The sequence below is a fragment of the Lepidothrix coronata genome, unplaced genomic scaffold (assembly GCF_001604755.1).
Source record: "Lepidothrix coronata isolate B3197 unplaced genomic scaffold, Lepidothrix_coronata-1.0 Scaffold23, whole genome shotgun sequence".
Classification (NCBI taxonomy): Eukaryota; Metazoa; Chordata; class Aves; order Passeriformes; family Pipridae; genus Lepidothrix; species Lepidothrix coronata.
This window is the reverse complement of record NW_016690203.1, coordinates 5,688,100-5,700,699: the sequence shown is the minus strand read 5'-3', so window position 1 is coordinate 5,700,699 and position 12,600 is coordinate 5,688,100.

The following is a 12,600-nucleotide window of genomic DNA, read 5'->3' as shown; positions in this document are numbered from 1 at the left end:
AGAAACATCTGGCCCTTGGCCCCTAAAGGATATTTCTCACAGAGAAGAGTAAATTAAGGGTGCATTGAAGATGTAGGGACTCAGCTAAAGGGAACTGCTGCCTTAGTAACCATTTCTCACCCAGCTCCCAGCTTGTGATGCATAATGCAATTTAAAATATAGGGCAAAAATAATGGCATGTAAGATAAATGCAACCAAGTACAGACATCAGTGTATCCACAAAATATATGTTGCTATCTTGTTCAAACAAGTAAGTAAACAAACAAAGGAAATATTTTTAAACACTAAACATACGCCAGTTATATTGCTGCAGGATAAAACATGGGCTTTTTAAAAATCTATTGAGTCATAAATCTCTGTATTTCCCTTTGTGTTTGATCTCATATATTACTCGGAGTTTCTAAAATGATAACAAGGCATGCATTAAAAATATTTCTCTTATTGTTACATTTCAAGCACGTTTACTGTTAGCTGCTTAGCTTCATTATGTATCATAGTCTGAATCTACAAATCAAGTATAATTAGACTTGGAGAACTGATTGGATTTCTAATTAAGCTACATTGGAAACAACAATGCACAATCAGTAAATATTCTGACTAGGTACATTTTAAAGAGCAACTCTTGGGCTTTTTGCTGATGACTAGACACCAGTGTCATTAAATTTGTTGGTGGCAAGCAAATTTTAAAGCTAAAATAGAGGCAATTAGTAAAGTTCTTGAAATATTTAATCACGTTTGTCCAATTAGTGTGCAATTAGGCAATGGTGTGGCGTGGGACAAACATTCCGCTTCACTGTTTGGTAGAGAAGGATCCCTTTGAAATTTTGCTATTTAGTTTATTGATATATAAAAAGGAAGTTATGGTTGTAATTTCCAATTTAAAAAAATACTGTGCAGATGGTCTGACTATATATTTAACAATGTTAAACAAAACTAAACAAGGGAAGCATGTTACCTGAAATTACACAGCTGTGATCAGTGAATAAGCTCCAGATCATATTAGATTACAGCTGTGGGCATCTTGATCACAGAAAGTGCCAGGTAGTTATGCTGGTAAAATCAAAGCTAAGTAAGTTGGCCTGTCACATCTTGAGATGGTATGATTATTTTGTCCTTGACCGAAAATACACTTTTTTTCTTTGAGCTTTGCCTGGCTGTTTTGCATTCCTTCCATGAGGCTTTCTGCTGGCAAGTTTGTTGTAGAAAGTCAAGTGGTAGCTTTTCACAAATAAGCCACTTAGGTATTATCTTGACTTGCCTTTTACTTGAGGATTTGACTCCTTTTTTGGCAAATTTTAGACTCTTTTAAAAATAATCACAATATTTATTATTTGATTTGCAAAACTTCATCGTAATATTTGGACCGGCATGTTGAATGCTGCTGACATGCATTTCGATGTGCAACCCTTCACTAACAGTGTCATCATATTGATATTTTATCAATTGGTTTGCTCTGTTTGGCCACATGAAGATAGTCAAGGCAACAGTGCCAGGGAACGTCCCCGGGTGCTGGAGATCAATTTTCCGGATTGTTAAATTGTTAGAGCAGTCCTTGGCATGGTGTTGACTTGGGTCAAATATGACTCTCCCCAGCCATCCCTGGACAGGGCTCAGGGTTAGCACTTGCCAGGGACCATTCCCAACAGGCACTTTGGGAGGGAAGGATGATTAGGAGAATGGATGCGGGTCATCTTGTGCCAGCTGGCATCCTCATCAAAGTGCATCTAACCTTCTGCTGTCAATAGTCCCCATGGGTTCAGAAGGAGTGAATTGGAGGGAAGGTATGTAACAGTACTAACTAGGCGTGATGTGGACACCAGCCTGGATCTCTGACTTCCTTTCCACTGCAAAGGTTGTCTTGTTTCCAACTCATATTCAATATGGGCTAAGAAACAAGTAGAGGCTCCTTCTTCCCCAAGTGGTCATTAAAAAAAGAGATTTGGGTTAGCTGTTGTTTGGATTTGATTGCCAGATAGTTTTTTTTAAAGAAGCGATCAAATTTTAAAATGTCTTTCTATGTATTTCTCATAAATGCTGTCATTTCTGAAATGATGTTAAGCTATTGTGGATTTAAACATTGTAAATGTTACTTTTTTTTCCCTTCAACAGATACATACCTGAAAATTCAAAGTAGAGAGTTTTGTCTTGCAACCAGGTTGGTGCTTGCAGGAATTTTATGAACACAGTTGTGTTCATTTCTTGAGCCACATTAAATCAAAACAAAATATTTTTGAACTGAAAAAAAGATATGATGCTAAAAGAAATATTGTATGGGAGAGCAATGAGACATGTAAACAAGCAGATAATAGATAATTACACAGACATTCACCTATTCCACAACCGTAGGCCTGAAAGAATTCACCTGGATTGAAGGTGAGATTTTAACTCTTTGATATTCCAAGGTTAAAAGCAAAGTTTTTCAGGTTTGTTACTTCGCACATCTTAAGAATGCATCAGGTTTTCCTGGGTGCTTTCTCTCAGGCAGAAAAAAGACCAGTACTCTCCTGCAGGGACAAGATGCTGTCAGCCCTCTCATGCCACACAGACATTGCTTTAAACCCCCTGGAAACCTGACTGCAGGGGAGAGATTTTGAGCCCTCTTGTGAAGTAAACCTTGTGGTACATAAACCACACAAGATTTAAATTGTGATTATTAATAAGAATAATTCACAATAATAATATTTGTTGCTGTAGTTTCATACATACACACATATGTGATGTCCTTAATAATATTTTTTGGTTACACTTCTGTTTATAGATTTACCTGGATTCACAGAAGAGTCAAGTTTCTGTGGATTTAAAAAATAAGAGCTGCAGGTCCTCAGTATGTTGGCAAATTGGCTGCCAAATCCTATATGGAAAAAAGATGTGAAAGCAGTATCTTATGGTCTCCGTCTCACCACATCATTGTTCAAGTAAGAGATTAGGAAACCCAATAAATAGGCTGAATGCTGGAAGATTGAATAGCCAGCTGCAGAGGTAGCACAAGAGAAGATGTACCTCTTACAGTTAGTGTCTTGTGAAAATCACACAGGTCCCCATAGGGATTAATCAAACATTTACAGCTCTGACTCACAATGTTCTTCAATCCCTGGAGGAAAACAGTACCTTTTCACAGATTTTAAAATCTAAGAAAAAATAAAAGAGAGAAACTGCATCTCTACTTGTAGAAAGTTAGTAACCCTAGCTTTAAGATGCACTTCAGTGGGAACACTTGTGTGTTTATATCCAAGATTGTATGCTGAACCTTCACAAACTATGACCTCAACCCTCAGGCATGTATATATATATATATATATATATATATTATATATATATATGTATGTATGTATAGGTAGACATATGGTGAGTACCCATGTATGTGTATACATACACTGTGCATGTATAGGAACTTCAAAATGGAAAAGAGTGTTTGGGAATTTCAGAGAAGGAAACTCCTGTTTATTTGATAATGGAAACAAAACCACCACTTCAATAGCAATTCATACACCGCTGTCAAAGCAAGCTCTGGGTGGATGCGCAGACCCGTGGGTTCTCTGTAGTTGCTGAATTCCTCCCCGTGTTGTCTTTATCAAAGAGGTAAATGTAGATTCAAAAAAAATTGCTTTGATGTGCAAGACATTACAGAACAGCAGCTCCATTCATTGCAGAGAGAGTCCATTATTTAAGTCTCTCAGGCAACTGCACAGATTCCCCATAAAGGGAAAAATAACAGGACTGTGGAAATAAAACCTCCAACAATATGTATTCTGCCTGCTTCTGGAGTCTTTTCCTCTGTTTTTCATGTCTTGATTGTGTCAAAGGATATTAGGCTTGGGCTTATGCACCGACAGTCCCCGGTGGGCAGTCACTCCTGACTGAAGCAATACTTGTATCCTTGCCAGACTTTTCTGTCCCCAGCTGCAAGAGTGAAGGGAGGTATTGGTAAGAGACGCTGAAGGCTCACCACCTACCTTTTGTCCTTGAGACTTCCCCTTGGCTTACCTTAGCTTTTGCTCCAGCACTTGCAACAGACCACAGGGCCCTCTGCAACTTGAAGGGATGGGGCGGCTCTGGCTCAATGCTACTGGGGTGCTGCAGGCTGAGCTGGGCTCATCCCCAGGACAACATCCCCCATGGCGGTGTTCATGTATGGATGTGGGAGCTGGGGCAGAAGGAAAAGGGAAATCAAGCCCTGTCACCCCTACAATGGCAGGACTGCTGTCAGACCAGCCAGGTGACGCATCATGCAGGCACTCTTCTGTGACAGGAGGGGGAACACAGTTTCCCCATCTCCCCTCTGTACTGTCATAAACCATGCCAATGTGTAGAAAGGGTCTGTGAAATTAATTATACTGTGAGTGCTTGGTAACCAAATGAATTGTAAATTGTACATTATTAAAACAGCATCAGAGCACCGACTGATCTATTATTCTTGAGGGAAATGTACGAAGATAAGAGCTTTATGTGCTTTAGGGGTCTTTTCAGCCACCACACAGCCAGCTTCCTAAGAAAAAATGTGGCAATATTTTGTTACTGCCTGAGTTGCAACTGACACAATTCTGTATTGTTTATTTTTATTACTTTCTCTCATGTTTAATATAGATGAGGCAGTATACAGTACAAGTCACATATACATGCCCAGTCCCCTTCTGTTTATCCTGCTTCAGATTGCATTTGGGATTAATCACCCCCACATTTGTGTAAAAAAAAAATGAATCGGTGCAGAAGAGTGAGATAAATATTGAGAAGTATGTCCTTTTGCACAAATCATGTAACTAACAAGATGCACAGCTATTATTAGCTAATCATTTTGCCTGGAGGTTGCTCCTTGTTGCCTACCTGTCTTTCAGCTTCTGAGAATTGTAAGTGGGCTCGGTGGGGAGCTTATGTTCAGAAAATCCTTTTAAATAATAATAGGAAAGAAAAAGACCATGGGTTTAGGTGTACATGCATGTTTTTCTCTTTCTTTTCCACAATGCATGACCCACTTCACCCTCCTCTCATGCAGCATCTGATATCCAGGAAACCTGGTTCTCATGTATGCACTGGCATCTGCTGGGTTAATACAGACCAAAACCTGCATGCCCTCCCTTCTAGTGATGGTAGCTTGCTGTAGGACTCCTTATAGGCAATCCCTCCTATACAACACATAATGGTCCTTTTCACCTCTTGCCTCCAGCAGAAAGATACACATCCTTCTACAATCAGGGGTGTGTATGGGAGAAAGGGAGACCTTTTTTGTTTGTTTGTTTTAATGTCCCTGTTGAAGAAATGGAGGCAGAAGCTACTCCAGAATAGCTTTTCTCACCAGGTCTCCTTTATATTTCCTCCTTAAGGAAGATGCACAAAGACTATGCCCTATCCATGCTTGTCAGTGAAGAGGAGAAACATCCTCCTCCCTCCAACTGGAGACACATCTCCTGACCCAGCTGCTCAAGGCAGTGAAACGTTGGTTTCTACAGGCACCGCATCAGTGGTCCCATACAGACAGGCAAGCTTTGGGGGTTGTCATACACTACTGTAACCGTAAGTGTTTCTTTTCTGGTGGAGAGGTCCAGTGGCAGCCAGTTGCATCCTCCCTCCTTCAGAGAAGACCTATCAGAAAAAAAGTTTTCCTTTGACTGCAAGACCTAAATGGGCATTCAGCAAATCTCACAACTCAAACAGTCAAAGATATTGTTTCAATTTGAATGAAGACTCGTTTAAGGTAGTCCAAAGAATTTCAGGACTTGGCCTCCCCTCTATTCAGGCACCTGAGACAATGAAATTGCCCTGGCTAAATAACTTCCATAACGGAGTAAGGTATCTTTATTTGCTTTCCAATTTTTTTTAGAAGAGAGAGAATTTATATTTTAGAGAATTTGCATTCTTCAGAAAAACTCTCCTTTGGAAACTATTTAATATTATGAGGTACGGTGCTGCCTTTCTTGCCACTCACCAGCCCCGCGGGAATCACTAGCATCTTTCGGCAATGAGCTGCCTCCCGCTCCCCGGGCAGCCTTTGACAGGAGGTGCACTGCGCCCTCAAATTCAAGAGAGGGCAGCATTTTCCTTAGGCTGCTCCAAAGGAAAGGGACGACTCCCAAGTGTGTAGAAGAATGTCAGCAAGTGAAAATCGCCAGTCACAAAATATACGAACATTCTGAAAAATTAAATTTAATGGAAGAAATCCAGTGTTCTTAGAACTTTACATATTAAAAAAAAAAAAAAAGAAAAACAAAAAAAAAACCACCAGCCACCCCAAAATCCAAACAAGCTCTTAATTAATCAACTATGTTAATGAATATATCACATCTATGTTCAAGTTCTTTGTGTAGTCTGTTGTGCAGCTGTAATGCTGTCTCTGCAACACACTGCAATGACTTTGTCACCAACTTTTGCACTTCAATAGCTAACTAATAATCGATAGATGCACCATGGATAAATACCACATATGAATGAAGTGCTAAACTGTGCCTGAGGTAATTAAAGAATCCACTGCCCTCTCACTAAAGTCCCAATTCAGTGAAATTCTTCAAACGATGCCTAAAATGCTACGAGGCTGTTATTTTTGATTACTTAAGTATCTGCTTAAAAACTGGGAAAATTAATGCAAAGCAAAGAATCGGAGTTTTGTGATGTAACCCCAAAATATGTGTCTTCTAGTATGAAATAATCACGCATGCAAAGAAGTCATGCTCCTTTCAGCTGACTGTGACTTACCTTCTGTTTGTGAAGAGTCCATCCAATGTTTGCTCTGCTGGAACAGCAGCACAGCGCTGACTTCTACAAGGAAATTCTAAGGAACAAGATATATTTAAAGTATACACTGGATTGTAAAATAACTTAGAGGGCACCCAAGCGTAATACAACACTTTTTAGTTTACCCCCTACTCAACTTTTGGTGCGATGTTACCCTCCTGAAATAACTGTACTGTCAGCACTGTCTCTGGCACTTTCAGCCAGGTTGCCTGAATTACAGAAGAGCCCAGAACAGGGCAAATACACATTTTCATTCTCTGTTTGCATGTAACAAATAGCAGATGTTGCAATATTGAAGACGCACACCTGATGTGACTAACAACGGATTTCTAACATATTTGCCCTAAGATGAGAGTCACCCTGCTATTAAGCATTTACTTAACAAAATCTGTACAAAGGGAAATGTTGTAGCAATTCTGCTTAAGATGGAGCAAGCTACTTGAAATAAAGGTTTTTTGTGTGACCTTGGGATAAATTTGCATTACCAGAAGAATGCAGACCCGAGCTTGAGAATACTTGCTTCCTACCAGCCTTTAATACCCACTAAAGAATCCCTGAAGGAGCCTGTCGAACCCAGGACTTGGTGCCACTGTCCTCACAGCCACTGGCCCTGCATTCCCTCAGGCGGCAGCCCCTGCCATGTGACTGTCCCCGCGGTCCCGGAGATGTGCCAGCTGAACCCTCTCGCATCCAGTGGAGGCACCTGGCACGGCACCTCCCGGCAAACCTGCCAGGAAGCAGGGTCAGCCCTTTGCAAATAAACCCTGCCTGATCTGAGTAGCACAAATGGACGCCTGGAAGATTAATTCATCCTCTGTAATAATACAACTACTGTTTGCACAAACCAGTGGCATGCAATAGTTTCTTATTAAAATGCTCAGGATACGCATTAAGATCTCTCTAAACAAAGTACAGCTTAAGGACAGGAGAGAGTGAAAAATTTCCTTGCTTACAATTTGCCACTCTCTCATCAGATTTGATATAAAGCTACAAGCAGCACTGTAAATGGACCAGCGAGTTGTCTAATCATCTAGAACACCCTCACGTAATTTATATTGCCTCTTAATTTCTGTTTTGTAACCTCCATGGCTGTCTTCAGTGAATCATTGCGTATATCTCTATGCCGAGAGCATATCGGGGAATAATTTTTCCCTTTGTTTCCCACTTTCCCACAATGGAAGCATGCAAATTTCAGCAAGGTATGTACCTACTGTATTAATCCTTTCTAATGTGATTCCAGTCATCTCTGCTTTTAAAGCAGAATCTAAAAGATTATTTTTACTGTTTCCATTCTCTATTGTGGCATACAGTTTTCTTGCTGAAAGGATACCCATCTAACTCTATACACACAGAGATGAATATACATTCAAATCACAGATACATATCAGTATAACACACATCACAGACTGGAAACACGTTATTAAAATTAACTGCATTACAGAGAATAGATGTATAGACAAAACTGCTGAGATACTCGACTCTCCCTATTCCACCGTGCCTTAACACTTGCTGCAAACCTGCCATCCCTTTGTAATGCAGTCTTGAGATGCTTAATCTGCTTTCTCTCTTCCATCGATGTAAATCAGCAGCAAAGTTGCCTGTGGAGGAGCAGAGTCTGGGGGATAATTGTGGCCTGGTGGTTTATCTATCTGTAGCTGCGTGCACAGTGGGTCTCCTCACCAAATTTTACTGTGTGTATTTTTTCAGGCTCCTTTCCAGCAGGGAGTTAGGTAGTAAGAAACAACAAAACTGGTTTAATGCACCAGGTAAATCAGACCAGCTTATTGTGAAACCTATCACCACACATGATTGTTATGATAATAAACGCGGGTGAGCTCTGGTTATTACATGCACAGCCCTGTACTAACTGCTCCCTACTGCTCACCCGTTCTCTCACTTTAGCAACACCCCACACACCTGTTCAAATAATATTACTATTACCTTGTGTTGACACCACATCCACCCTTTCCTTTCATACAACAAGAGCTCCTGGTGAACTGTAAATGGAAAGCTTGCGGTAGCAGAAGCCGATTGTTTACCTGTCTCCAGTTTGTTGCCACAGATACTTGGTTGGGAAAAGGGAACAAAGATCAGTTTGACATCCTTGTTAAGCAGGATTTGCCCCCCACCTTACCCACAAAAGGTTATGAGTTGCTATTCGAGTCTGAGCTCCACAGGTGTGCCATCACACCTGTCTGAAAGAAAACAAAATACTGTTTGTTTCAATATGGCTATTGCCCCAGCAAAATAAAGAAGACCTTGCCCTGCAACACAGACACAAGCATTTGTTTTAATATTTCAATGAATCCAAGCAAACACTGACTGATAGCTCTATTTATATTTAGCATACAAGCCAAACACAATGCACGCTTCACAGAAATCGATGGCAGTGAGCATCTGACCGTGCCCTGCCCACTAAACTCATGGGCAAACTCATGGCAAAACTCCACTGAAAACCCATTCGACAGTGGAAAAGAGGATGCTATAACTCTCGAGTTGTTTCAAAGCCAGGTTGGATGGGACCCTGAGCAACTTGGTCTAGTGAAGGCGTCCCTGCCCAAGGCAAGGGAGTTGGAACTAGATGATCTTTAGGGTCCCTTCCAAACCCAAACCATACTATGATTCTATGATTAACAGGAGACTGAGTCCAAAGCCGTCAAGGACAGGTTTGGCATCACAATTAATTTCCTTCACCGCTTAGCCCTGCTGGAGCTGCTGCTATTATTGAGTTCTAGTAACTCATTGCATAGAGAGCTGTCATGGTTAAAGAAGAGGGGAAAGTTGAAAGCTGTGAGTCCTGGTGCTGTTCTGCTTTGTCAAAGGCTGCGCCCAACTTCCTACACTAGTGACAACAGTGTAGGTCCAGAGTAAATTGGCAAAAAATGGTAAAATCTAGCTCCTAATTGAGGCCTGGAGGAGAAGGCATAATAGGATTTTGTCCATGCAGAATAGTGCACTACAGAGCCCTAAATGTACCCATTCATTCATGTGAATTTGCCATTTGACATCTGCTGAAGGTGATGGAAAGACTTCAGTGGGCATTTGATCAAGAGCTGAGTCACTGGAGTTTCCAATGCTTTAGGTAAAAACATTTTTCACCAAAAAAAACCATTTTTCACCAAAAAGGGCTAATGAAATTTTTTTTCCCCATTTTCTAGCTAAAGCAGTGCTCTATTTCTACTACTTAATATTCTCATTAGACTCCTTATCCATATCTGCTTCCATTATGGTTTAAACACCGTTGTTCATAGTCAGCTGTAAGAAGGTGTCCCTACATTAGAAGAGGAACTGTGGTAGAAGTGTAGTACCAGCTAGTTTGGAGGGGGTTTGTATACTGGGTTGCAACTTATGTAGAGAAATGTCCTTGAGGCAGGGAACATATTTTATTTATTGCTTTATTTATTGCATATGTCAAGTTAATGGAATCCCAAATTATGAAGACACAAAACACAGTGTGAGTATTTATCAGCACTGAATGTTTTTATGTGCTCCAAAATAACTTGGGGTTTCCCAGCTGACTGTGAGCAGCTTGCTGGTTTTGAAGATCTAGCACCTTTGGAACTGAAGGGACAAGCACTTGGAAAGAGAATTAATTGCTTGGACAGCAATACCTCTTTTTTTTTCTTTTTTCATTTTTTTTTTTTTTTGTATTCTCATCAATAGCAAGTGATGAAGCCTCTGGGGGATATTAACACAAGTAAACTAAACACAGGAGTGGGACTGTTTAAACAAGGTTAGACAAAAGCCTTCATATTACAAGCAAATGAATTTGATAGCAATTTTTTATGTTTCCACCTCTATTGTTGCAGACATCTGCATTTAAATAAGAACATTATCTTTCTCAGCCCTGGTTTTCCTCCTTCATTAGCCCATATGGAGGTCTCAGACCCTCTTGTTACACAGGCTACTCCTGCAAGGACCTGGGATATCACTGGGCACCCCTTGCAGCTTTCTACTGAGGTGGGGATATAACTTCTGCCTGCTCCCCCACTCTTTGAGCACAGGAAAGGATTTGCCTTGGCTAATAGCTGTGGAGGCATGAAGTCATCTGTGTGTATGCTTTTGCTTCCATGTGCCCTGCACCTTCACATCTGCCCCGGCTCTGCTAGCTGCCTGGCAGGGAGTTCCCCCAGAGCTGCACCCCAAAACCACCCCAAGCCCCAACAAAACCCTGCTGGCACTTGAAGCCCTGAGGCAGCTCACAAGGCAGTGCTGGTATATTGGCTCCTACTTACCTGATGAGCCTGTCCTGCACATGAATCAAGAAACTCATTAAAGCCAGATAAGGCAATGTCCTTCTGCATAATTGATCCCCCAGAACTCCGATGCTCCTGCCAGGATGGATCCCCCAGTCTCTGCACAGGGAAATGGGGAAATGTTTGGCCCGTGGCACCCTGTCCACCCGTCCCTCTGAGGCCAGGCACTGCTGCCCTCTTAAACCCTCCCGAGGACCCACTACCTTCACTGCAGCCCACATTTCTGGCCCTGTGTGTTTCCAGGGCTGCTGGAGAAGGTAAAGGGGAAGAGAAGATGAAGTCTTAAAAAACTGATCCAAAATGGATGTATGTTTCAGTCTTACTCATTTGAAGTAATCTTTCCTGTTACCACATTTTTATGGGGATCTTTCCAACCTTCAGAAAAGGTTAAGCAATATTAAGCAATTAAATTTAAATATTTTAAAGAAGATATAGATGCTAGAGTGCTACAAATATAGACACCAGCACCTCTGAATGAAAAGTTAGCCTGTTGAATAAATAATGCATATTTAAAAATGTCTAAATAGGAACTTACAGGATAAACTGTAAGAGCTTCAAAGCAGCCATTGATCCATGGAGTACATAATATGCATGTTAAAAATTGTTAGAATATTTATTTACATGACACATGGCTCAGAAGAAGCCATTATGGTCCTTAAGCAAATTATACATGTGAAAATTGTCAAAGTGCTTCTCCAGAAACAAGTGTATCCTGTCAGTTGATAAACCTTTGATAATTGATAAACCTTTGATAATTGATAAACCTCTGGGAAAAAAAAAAAAACCAACAAACAAGAACCAACCAAAAACCAAGAAAATCTGAGGCTAAAAGAAGGTTAAAATAGAAAAGGAAAAAAAAAAAAGGAAGAAAATAAAAACCAACCCTCGTACTGTGTCAAAGTGTGTCCCATGCCCATCAAAGGAAGAAAAGACAGTGCTGCCCTGCCCTGCATCCCGCTCAGCACTGCTGTTGTGCTTCGCGTGGGGAGAGCTGCATGCCCAGGGATCTTGCAGAGGGGATGATCCTGTCTCTGAGTGCCAAAGTCTGGGGTGCCAGCTCTCCTCCCTACAGGCCAAGAAATTACAAATGGGGACTAATTCGTTCCAGCCATTGCTGTGTCCTCTATTTCGAATTAAGTTGCCAGAAGAGTGCTCTGCTTTCCCTGCCCATGCCCCTCTGAGCGAAACAGGGGACAGGCAGGGTACCGCAACACACCAGCACTGTTTTCACCTTTGTGTGTGGAGATATGCTTTTTATGGCTATGCTTACAGGTCCTCAAATGCCTCAGCACAACCAAGCGCTGATTGAAAATTGTCTTGCCTTCCCTTGCATACCTTCAGGAGGAACATAACAGAAGGAAGCATTGCCTTGCAGCACTTGGTGTGCCCAGCAGCCAAGTCCATCGCTCACCATCTTTCTGATGGCTTCAGCTATATGCTTCTGTCTGAGCATGGCTTGCACTGCTCCTTCCCCAGTGCTCCGTGGGTGACATGGCTCCTCTCTGGCAGATGTTTTGCTAAGGAGGAGGGACGTCAACTTAGAAAATACCCTGTTGTGCCCATGTTGCTGTGATCACACAGCAGTCTATCCCATATCCTGGTCCTTGCAAATTTTATTTTT